Genomic DNA, 9,396 nt, shown 5'->3' on the forward strand with positions numbered 1-9,396 from the left:
GAGCCCGCGGGCCGGACGCCCGGGGGGCCGGCGGCGGCGACTCTGGATGCGAGCGGGGCTCTTCCCATGGAGATCGCCCCAGCTAGATGATAGAGGTTAAATGTATCCTTAAATGTAAAGATATTGATTTTAAAGTCCTTCTTGTAATTGAAAAGTTTTAAAATACATCCGGGATTTCTGTGCACGTGTAAAGGGAAAAGACCAGTTTAAAAACAAGTGCGCATAGTTTTGAGCTGAACCTGACCTTTTGCTGTGTACAGAATAAAAACCCGAGACTGTTTTGGCCTTAAAAAGTGGCGGAGATGAACCTAACAAAGAAATGCAGGCTGGTTTAAAATAGCTCTTTTGAAATTTCCCGCCCTGAGGCAAGTACCACCAGGAAGTTGAATGTGGTCAATTTACATCTGAAAAGACCAGGTAGGCCAGAATCTGTTTGCAGGGCTCAAATGTGGTTTTCCAGAGCCCATTGGAAGTAAAAAAAGTAGTTTACTCTAATTTGCCTCATGAAGAATCTAAAGAACAGAATTCGATTCTCAGTTTCCCCAGGCAGAGAAAAAAGCATGGTTTAAAGTTAACTATTGGATTCTGAAGTTTATTCTTAAAAATATAAAAGTATAATTAGTCAAAGAACTGCTAATATTTGACTTGTAGGCTCTGAAGGTTTAAAGTGCAAATTGAATCGGAAGAAATTAATATCTCATATATAACTTGTTGTTGTCAAAATATGTTACCCATTGGTCTGATTAAAAAAGGGGATTAATTTTAAGATCTCAACTGAATTTTTAATACAAAAACCAGTTTAAATTTAATTAATATTCTTTAAGATAATTATAAAAGGTATAAACAGTTAATGAAATTTCTGTTTGTCTACAATATAATGTTGGCCATCTATCTTTTAGGGATTTTGGTTTGCTCTTCCCTTGTTTATTGTGAGAATAAAGAAATCATCTTTTCTGTCACAATGTTGAGCTGCGTGACTTGGCAGCCGCCATGTTGGCCGCATGGCCTGCCGCTCCCCTGGGGGCCGCCATCTTGGAACAGCAAAGGCCCCGCCCTCTGATTTAGTCAGGGGTGGAGTTTGAAGGCAGAGTTTTGCTACAGAAATGTGGATAGAGCAGGAAATGTGTTTGCTTCGTAAATTTATTTTTAAGCTAATCTCTTAAATCTAGAAAACCCTGCTTTCCTCAAACTAAAGACAATTAAAGGTTATGGCAAAGTCTTTAAAGGGAACTGATAGCAGTAATCCAATTTCTAAAGTACGATTATTTCAGATAGAAACTGGTCTCTGTAAATTGATCTGTCCTTATTGCTTAAATATGTATAACGTGAAATTTCTGTGTACTAATCCGAGAAATGTTCATTATTTACATAACACCTAAAAATTAAGGCCAAGAGTTCTAACTGGAAAGCATGGCTTTGGTGTGATAGAAAAATAAAATAAAATATTGAATAAATGATAGGCCAGTGAGCTGGGACTGGTCACTGGTGGATTGTGAGAAGAACTGGACGTGGCCTAACTTCTCCTTCCTTGGTATCCCTGAAAGGTCAGAGGGTACTTCTGGCCTTGGTTTTCTTGGGTTTTGGTTTTGGATTTGTTTGTTTATTTGTTTGTGATGAGTGACGTTTCTATCTGGATAAGACATAGGTCAAGGACTTGTTCACTGAAAGAATGTAAGTGTAAATATTTATTTAATATTTGTATACATATGAAAGTCTGAGAAGAAAAAAAAAAGGCACACGCTTGATTTCTTAAGGCTGAGTGCTCTGACCGATAGCAAAGCACCCTGAGCGGCCGCTGGGATCTTTCCCCAAGGGCGCTTGCTCTCTGCCAGAGGTGGAATCGGCCCGTCTAACTAGTAAACATCTCTGTTTGTTTGCTGGGAACTTTGATTTGCTATGTGATATTCTGTGCTGGGTTGGGATTTTTGAAATTCTAGGGTAAACTTAAAAGGTATTTGTGGCTTTTCTAGTCTGATTGGGACATTTAAGGATGGAGCTCACAGTTCCTCAAGGCAAAGATTTAATGGGCCCTCCCCCCTGCCTGTGCCCTTGAAAGAGGCCTGGTTGCTGCTCTGCCAAAAAGGGAACTGGTAGAAACAAACCATGGAACCTGGTGGGGGCCATGAAGTGAGACCCTCTCGAGGTCTGAAAGTCACTGGAGCAGCCGGCCACCATGGGGCCCTGGGGAGAACCAGAGCTCCTGGTGTGGCGCCCAGAGGCAGTAGCCTCGGCTCCCCCACTGCCTGTGGGCATGGAGGTGAAGTTGGGGACCCTGGTGCTCCCCCTGGTGCTCACGCTCATCTGCAGTCTGGTGCCCATCTGTGTGCTACGCCGACCGGGAGCCAGCCCCGAAGCCTCAGCCTTCCACCAGAAAGTCCTGAGCCTGACGAGGCCCTGGCAGCCCTACACGTGCGACCTGGGTCCATCACACCACGTCCGGTCAGCGGACCCATCCGCGATCCAAAAAGACTTCATCACCAAATGGAGCGTCGATCGAGATCAACGCAACCCGCTCAAGCTCAAGCTACTGCGTGCTCCACCTGCCTGATGCTGGTAACATGACTCGCGATCACTCCTGTCGCCAGGAGCCCCCACAATAGACTTAGATGATGCCTGCATCTTCATGGACATGGCTCCAAAGAGACAGGGACAATTTATAGAAAGGCCAAAAATAGACTTTAATAGGATGTGGCTGCCTGAAGCAGCCATGATGCCAATATCATGTTTCATTGTATTAATATGTTATATTAACCTTTAATTCTCTTGCAGGTTTGAATGTGTGCTGGCTGTCCTGGAAGGGAACTATGTGGGGTGACCCCCAAAAGTAAAGAATAGCTAGCTGCCAAGAGGACAGGTGCCCAAATGGGCAGGAACAGTGCCCATCAGGTTTTGGTCTCTGTTGAGAGACAGCTAACAGTTGGCAGCCTGTAATACTGTCTTGCAGGCCTTTGTGACCATGCCCATGTCAGAGGTAGTAAGCTGGAAAAGGCCTGTTTAAAATAGAAGGTCTGAGGCATGGTTATGCATAGAAAGAAAATTAATGCCAACAATTACTGTTTTAATTGGCAAGAAAAGTCAGAAAATCTTAGAGTAGATCAGTATATTTTTCTTCTTGTGTAATTCCTCCGAAATTTGGCAACGCTAAATAAGTCACGGCAATACATTTTTTTGCATAGATTCAATAAGACCGGTTCCTAATAGTGGTTTTATTAACGGAAAACTTTGACTGGAGTATCATGTTTTAAAGAGCCCTGTCTGAGCTCTAAAGACTTGAAGCCAGTAAAAATGCCACGAAGAAAGCCTGGTATCCTGCTTGGAAGCCCTGAAGATGGCTGGCGCTGGAGCATCAGGCCCATGCCCTACCATCATTGGCGGTTGGTAAGAGTAGAAGGGGAGCAGTAGGGATGCCTCTGCGTTCCTGCGGAACCCCCACACACTCTGGGCCACAACAAGTAGGAGGGCTACTGAGATGGGCTTAAAGCCTAGAGCGTGGGCTCAGGTGGAGTTGCTACAGGTGAGGGACTCACCTAACTCAGCAGATACTGCAGGCGGGCCTGATGGCAGCTGGATGGCTTGGCTTCCTGGCCCTACGGGGCATATTAAGATTCAACCATGAGATTCCAGCAAAGGTAGTCAATTACCATTCTTGTTGTGCTTATGCAAACATCAGGACAGTAGATAAATTAATCCTAATTTGGCTTTTTAATAGCCATGGAGGAATGTTAAGAAGAAAAATCCTATTTCAATAGAAGTTGTTAAAGCTAAAATGGTTTCTTTCCCCTCCACCAGACCATTTGTTAAGATATGCCCAGTACAGGCCTCTAGCAACGGTGGAATAGAAATGCAGTCCGACTCATGATTGAGCCGGAAGTTCCAAGACAAAGGGGGGAATGAAAGGGCGAGGGTTATGTCCTCCCCTCCATCTTGCCTGTATCCTCCATGTTGGGGCCACATGTGGCCTTCTTCCCCGAAGCCCAGGCCTCTGCTGGCCACGCCCGGGATTTTAAACTAACCAATGACAATCAAGGGAAGTGCGCGCCATAGATATGACCACATCCTGTGTAACAAGACCCGGCTTACGCCTGGCCAATCGGCAGGGCCCACAATCCCCTCGCGCCACCCCCCTATTAAAGCTGGTTTTTTCCCACGCGAGGGCACTCTGTTCTGGTCAGTGGGCCGGCCGGGAGCAGAGTCGGGTTGGCGCCCCCAATAAAAGGACCTTCTGCTTTTGCATCGAACTGGCTCCCAGTGTGGTACTTTGGGGATCATGGAATCTGGGCATAACAGTCTTATTGATGAGAACCTGGAATCGTGCCTAAAATTAAAAACAACATGCAAACCTGACTTACCCAAACTTTTCAAGGAGATGCAAGGCCATTGTTCACATTAGTGTTTGTCAGCCATTGTCATGATTTAATTTTATGGATATTGTAAGGCAAATTGTAAGGAATATAATTTTATCAATAATAATATCATTATTAAGTATGATATCAGGTTTTATTCAACGTACTTATAGTTTAACTAAGACTTAAAACTTTAAGTAAAGTTTATTAAGTTAATTTTAGGGAACGTTGTGGAGTGAAAGAAGATGTAGTGTCGAGGATTGAGAAAGGTATGTTGAGATAGTTTGAACATATAGAGAGGATGAATGAAAGGAGATAGACGAAACAAGTATACAAGACGAGTGTGGATGGGAGAGTTGGAAGGGGTCGACCTCAGCGAATGTACCTCAATCAGATTGAGGACGTTTTTAGCAAAGGCCAGCTTAGGAGTTCCCTAATTAAGTTAATAACAATGTACCTACCTATATAGTTTAAGTTTAAAAAATTTGGCTCTCAAAAGAAATTTCAATCTTGGTACTGTTGATATTTGCCTCTGTTGACTAATGAGTTTGTCGACTAGTGCTGTATTCATGAATCTTTTTTGTTGTTGTTAATCCTCACCTGAGGATATTTTCCCATTGATTTTTAGAGAGAGTGGAGGGGAGTGGGAGAGACACACAAAGAGAAACATTGATGTGAGAAAGACCCATTGATTGGTTGCCTCCCACATGCACTCTAATGAGGCCTGGGATGGAGCCTGCAACTGAGGTATGTGCCCTTGACGGAAATTGAACGTGGGACCCTTTACTTTGTGGGCCGGCATTTTATCCACTGAGCCAAACAGGCTAGGGCTTATGAATCTTTTTTAAATTACAGGTTCCCCTTTCATTCTTCTATTGTTCCTTGATTCCCCCCCCCCCCCCCCGAAGAAATCCACAGTATAGATTTTGCTGATGATATTTCCATGGTATTGTCATTTAATGTGTTCTTCTGGCTCTTGTATTTTCTTTTTTATATCTTTCCACATTTTCCAAATTTTCTACTCATCACTCCTTACTTTTATATTCAAAATTTAAGAAGTTAAAAAAATGTTCTTTAAGATGGCTTTAGAAAAAAGCTTTCTCAAAAGTATGGATTTAGAAGTTAGACATTGGTGAAACTGGTAAAATTCTAATGAAGTCTGTAGTTTGTTAATAGTATTGTATCAAAGTTAATTTCTTAATTTTGATAAACATACTATAGTTATAAAAGGTGTTAACATTTGAGGAAACTGGGTAAAGGTATATGGGAATTTTTCCACAATTTTTGCAACTTTTTTATAAGTCTGAATTTATTTCAAAGTAAGGTAAAAAAGTCGAAAGATGAATTTCAGTAGAGTGATAGAGATTGAAGCTAGATTGCAGGAATTTAAGAAATAAAGGGGAGAAAGGAAAGAACTTGTTGGCCCCATGTGGTCATTAAAAAATGTAAAGAGCCGAAACCAGTTTGGCTCAGTGGATAGAGCGTCGACCTGCGGACTGAAAGGTCCCAGGTTGATTCCGGTCAAGGGCATGTACCTAGGTTGCGGACACATCCCCAGTAGGAGATGTGCAGGAGGCGGCTGGTCGATGTTTCTCTCTCATCGATGTTTCTAACTCTCTATCTCTCTCCCTTCCTCTCTGTAAAAAATCAATAAAATATATAAAAAAAAAATGTAAAGAAATTAGGAAGCCGCTCAAGGGAGTAGCAAGATTATAATAGTTTGTTTTTCAGGCTGAAGGAGACCTGATCTTACAGGCAGGAAAGTTTGGAGATGCAAAAAGTAAACAAGATTATTTGTATGTGTTTAAATTTTTCTGAAATAAAAGTTGTGTGTGTGTGTTTTTTAAAAAAATGAGATAATTGATGTTTTAAAGAGGGATGGGATTCAGAGTAGAGATGCCTTTGCCTGGACAAGAAAACAAAACATCACCTCTTCCTCTGAAATAGGAGGGACCCCGGGGAGGATGGATGTGAACAAAGAGAAATTCTAAGGTGGAGAGAAACAGAGTTGAGGTGGTATGTGCCTGAAGACTTTACTTCACGGGAAAATGAAAATGACATTCTCAGATGAAAGTGAAAGACATGGGATGAAACTGATCAGTGGGGCCTAGACAATTCTTTGGAAGGGTTGGGAGTGAAGCAACAGGAAGCCAACTCCAGATGGATAGCCCAAATGTGGTTGGGGAGTGGGGATGCTTAGTAGGCCCTGTGGTACAGTTGTGATACTTTCTCTAGCAAAACTTGGCCGTCTCAGAGTGAGCAGATGGCAGGTGGCCTATAGTGAGGACTGGTGTTGGGAGCATTGGCAGGTAAAAGCACCAAGGTGGCCAAGGATGTTAGTAAGGGCAACACTGAATGACTGGAAGCCAAGAGTTCTGTGGTAGACTTGCTGTCCCTGGTCCCATGGGGTTACATCAGTCATCGTGCCATTGGCTTTGATATATAGAGTTCTTGGAAATTCTTTGTTTAGCCAAGCGGGATAATTATTTCAGCAAAGCCTAAGTCATAGAATGACAGGTCAGGGTTTACCTTCTTTGTAGGTTGTTCCACCTGTTGCAGCTTTTTTCTCTCTGGATGAGCTACTGGTGGAAGGTTAAAGGCTCCATAGAGATGAGTATCTTTCTGCTCTGGCCTTACCTATAGCTTGAGATTTTTGGCACTGATTACTTCCTCAGGTAGGGAGAATAGACATTTATATGCAACAATTTTCAATCACTAGAGCAAATTATTTGATTTCTCAAGTGGGTTCTGGAAACAAACTGATCAATGACCCAGAAAAGCCACCGCTACTCACTGAAGTAGAAGAGCATCCAGTGCCTCAGGTTGGAAACGCATACCTCATTCTGCAACCACCGCTTCCAGCCCTCTCAGGAGGGTAGCTTTGGGGAATCATTCCTCACGAGAAAGTGAAGAAGAGGTAACTTGAATCCAGGAATGGGTTTCCAAAAATACGGTGTATTAGTTTGCTAGGGTTGCCCTAACAAAGTACCACAGACTGGGGGGCATAAACAACAGTTTATTATCTCACAGTTCTGGAGGCCAGAAGCCCAAGATCAAGGTGTCAGCAGGGTTGGTTCCTCCTGAGGGTTGTGAGGGAGGACCTGTTCCAGATGTCTCTCCTTGGTTTGCAGATGGCCATCTTCCCTCTATTTCTCTTCATATCATCTTTCCTCTATGTGTGTCCATGACAGTGTCTAAATTCCCCCTTTTTTTGATAAGGAGAGTAGTCATATTGGATTAGGGCTTACCCTAACTAGATAAGATGTAAGTTAATCTGCAATGACTCTATTTCCAGATTAAGTCATATTGTGAGGTACTGGGGGTTAGGTCTTGAACATATGCATGTGATGGGGGTGGGGATACAGTTCAAACCATAACAGATGAATTGACAAAGCCCTCTTCCCCCCAGTCACTTCCCTCCTGTAGCCCCTCATGACACTCTGCCTTGGGGAGTGAAATTGCTTCCCATGCATCTTTGTCTCCTGTCCCTCAACATCCAGTCCACTGCCTTCAGCACACCTCACATTAGGACTCAAGCCTGAAACCTGGGCATATGCCCTGACAGGGAATCAAACTGTGACCTCCTGGTTCATAGGTGGACACTCAACCACTGAACTATGCCTGCCAGGCCATGTGGTAAATTTAAAGAAATATAGGTTCCTGGGCTCAAATCTCTGACATTCAGATTTTTAAAGGTCTGGTAGTTTTTAAAGCTCTCCAGTTGATTTTTATCACCAGATCCACTGATTTAGAGAAGAGACTCAAATTCTCCACAATCTGGCCCAAGTTTACTCTCCAACTTCATCATCCTCTAGAATCCTCTGTCTATTTACCAGGCCCCAAAAGTACTATAACAATGCTGCCTCAATATATCTTCAAGCAGGGCCACCTGAGGAGGTGCTCCCTCCCCCTACTCCTCCAAATTGCTTTCATTCTTCTGAAGTCCCACCTTTTCTTCCAGGTCTCCCTACCACCCTGTCACACTGTCACCTCCCCTTCCTTGACCTCCTGTATCTCCCTGTCTGTGTTACTCACTAGGCAGTGAGCTTCACCTTGCGAAGTTTCACAGATCACAGAAGACCAGGGCTCAGAGGGCCCTAGAGGCCACACATGATGGAGCCAGGAAATGGTTCAGGGTGTAACTCCAAACAAGAAGACTGAATAAAATCCTTGGACTTCATATCTCTTTTCCTACCCCATGCACCCAGGAGATTGATTGTCCACTCTGGCAGGGGACTGGAGAGGATGTATTCTCTGTAGAGACTGAGCTGAAGCAGCTTTGGAGTTGAGGACTCAGGGCACAGCAGAGGGCAGAGCGAGTACCGTATTGGAAAAAGTGTGATTAAGTGAGAGTCTGCATACTGAGTAGACCCTCCTCCTCAGGACACTGCCATCACAAATACTTTGCACACAAAACTAAATCACTTCTACCTGGAAAAAGTGACCCATCTAAGAGGAAATACAGACAGAAAGGAAGTGGCTAGTTTTCAACATGCTCCTCCCATGCACACTGAACTATCAACCAGCCTTTCGATCTCTCACACACATGAATAAGTAGACATGATCAAAACAAACAAACAAACAAACAAATGAAAAACACAGGAAACAAGGAAAGCCTTAAAATTCAGAGACAAGCATACAAAAAAATTTTGGCAATTTGAAAATTAGAAGACAGTGGAACAATACCTTCAATATTCAGAGGAAAATAGTTTTTAAATTAGATTTTCTTACACAGATAAACTATCCATCAAGTCTGAGAGTAGGCGGCTTCAGATATGCAAAATGCTTATCTCCCCTGCATCCTTTCTCAGGAAGATACTGCAGGATGTGAGTTTTGAAAACGATTAAACCAAGAAAGAGGAAGTGTGGGATTCAGGAAACTGAGGATTCAACAAAAGAGAGAAGACATCCACGATGATGGGGAAGGGAAGTAACAGAACAACTTAAGCAACAGGCCTCAAGAAGAAACAACAGAGAGAAACCAAGATGGCGGCATAGGTAAACACCTGAAATTGCTGTCTGCACAACCACTTCAAAACTACAACTAAAAGGC

Source organism: Myotis lucifugus, unplaced genomic scaffold (genome assembly GCF_000147115.1).
Source record: "Myotis lucifugus unplaced genomic scaffold, Myoluc2.0 scaffold_444, whole genome shotgun sequence".
NCBI classification, from domain to species: Eukaryota; Metazoa; Chordata; class Mammalia; order Chiroptera; family Vespertilionidae; genus Myotis; species Myotis lucifugus.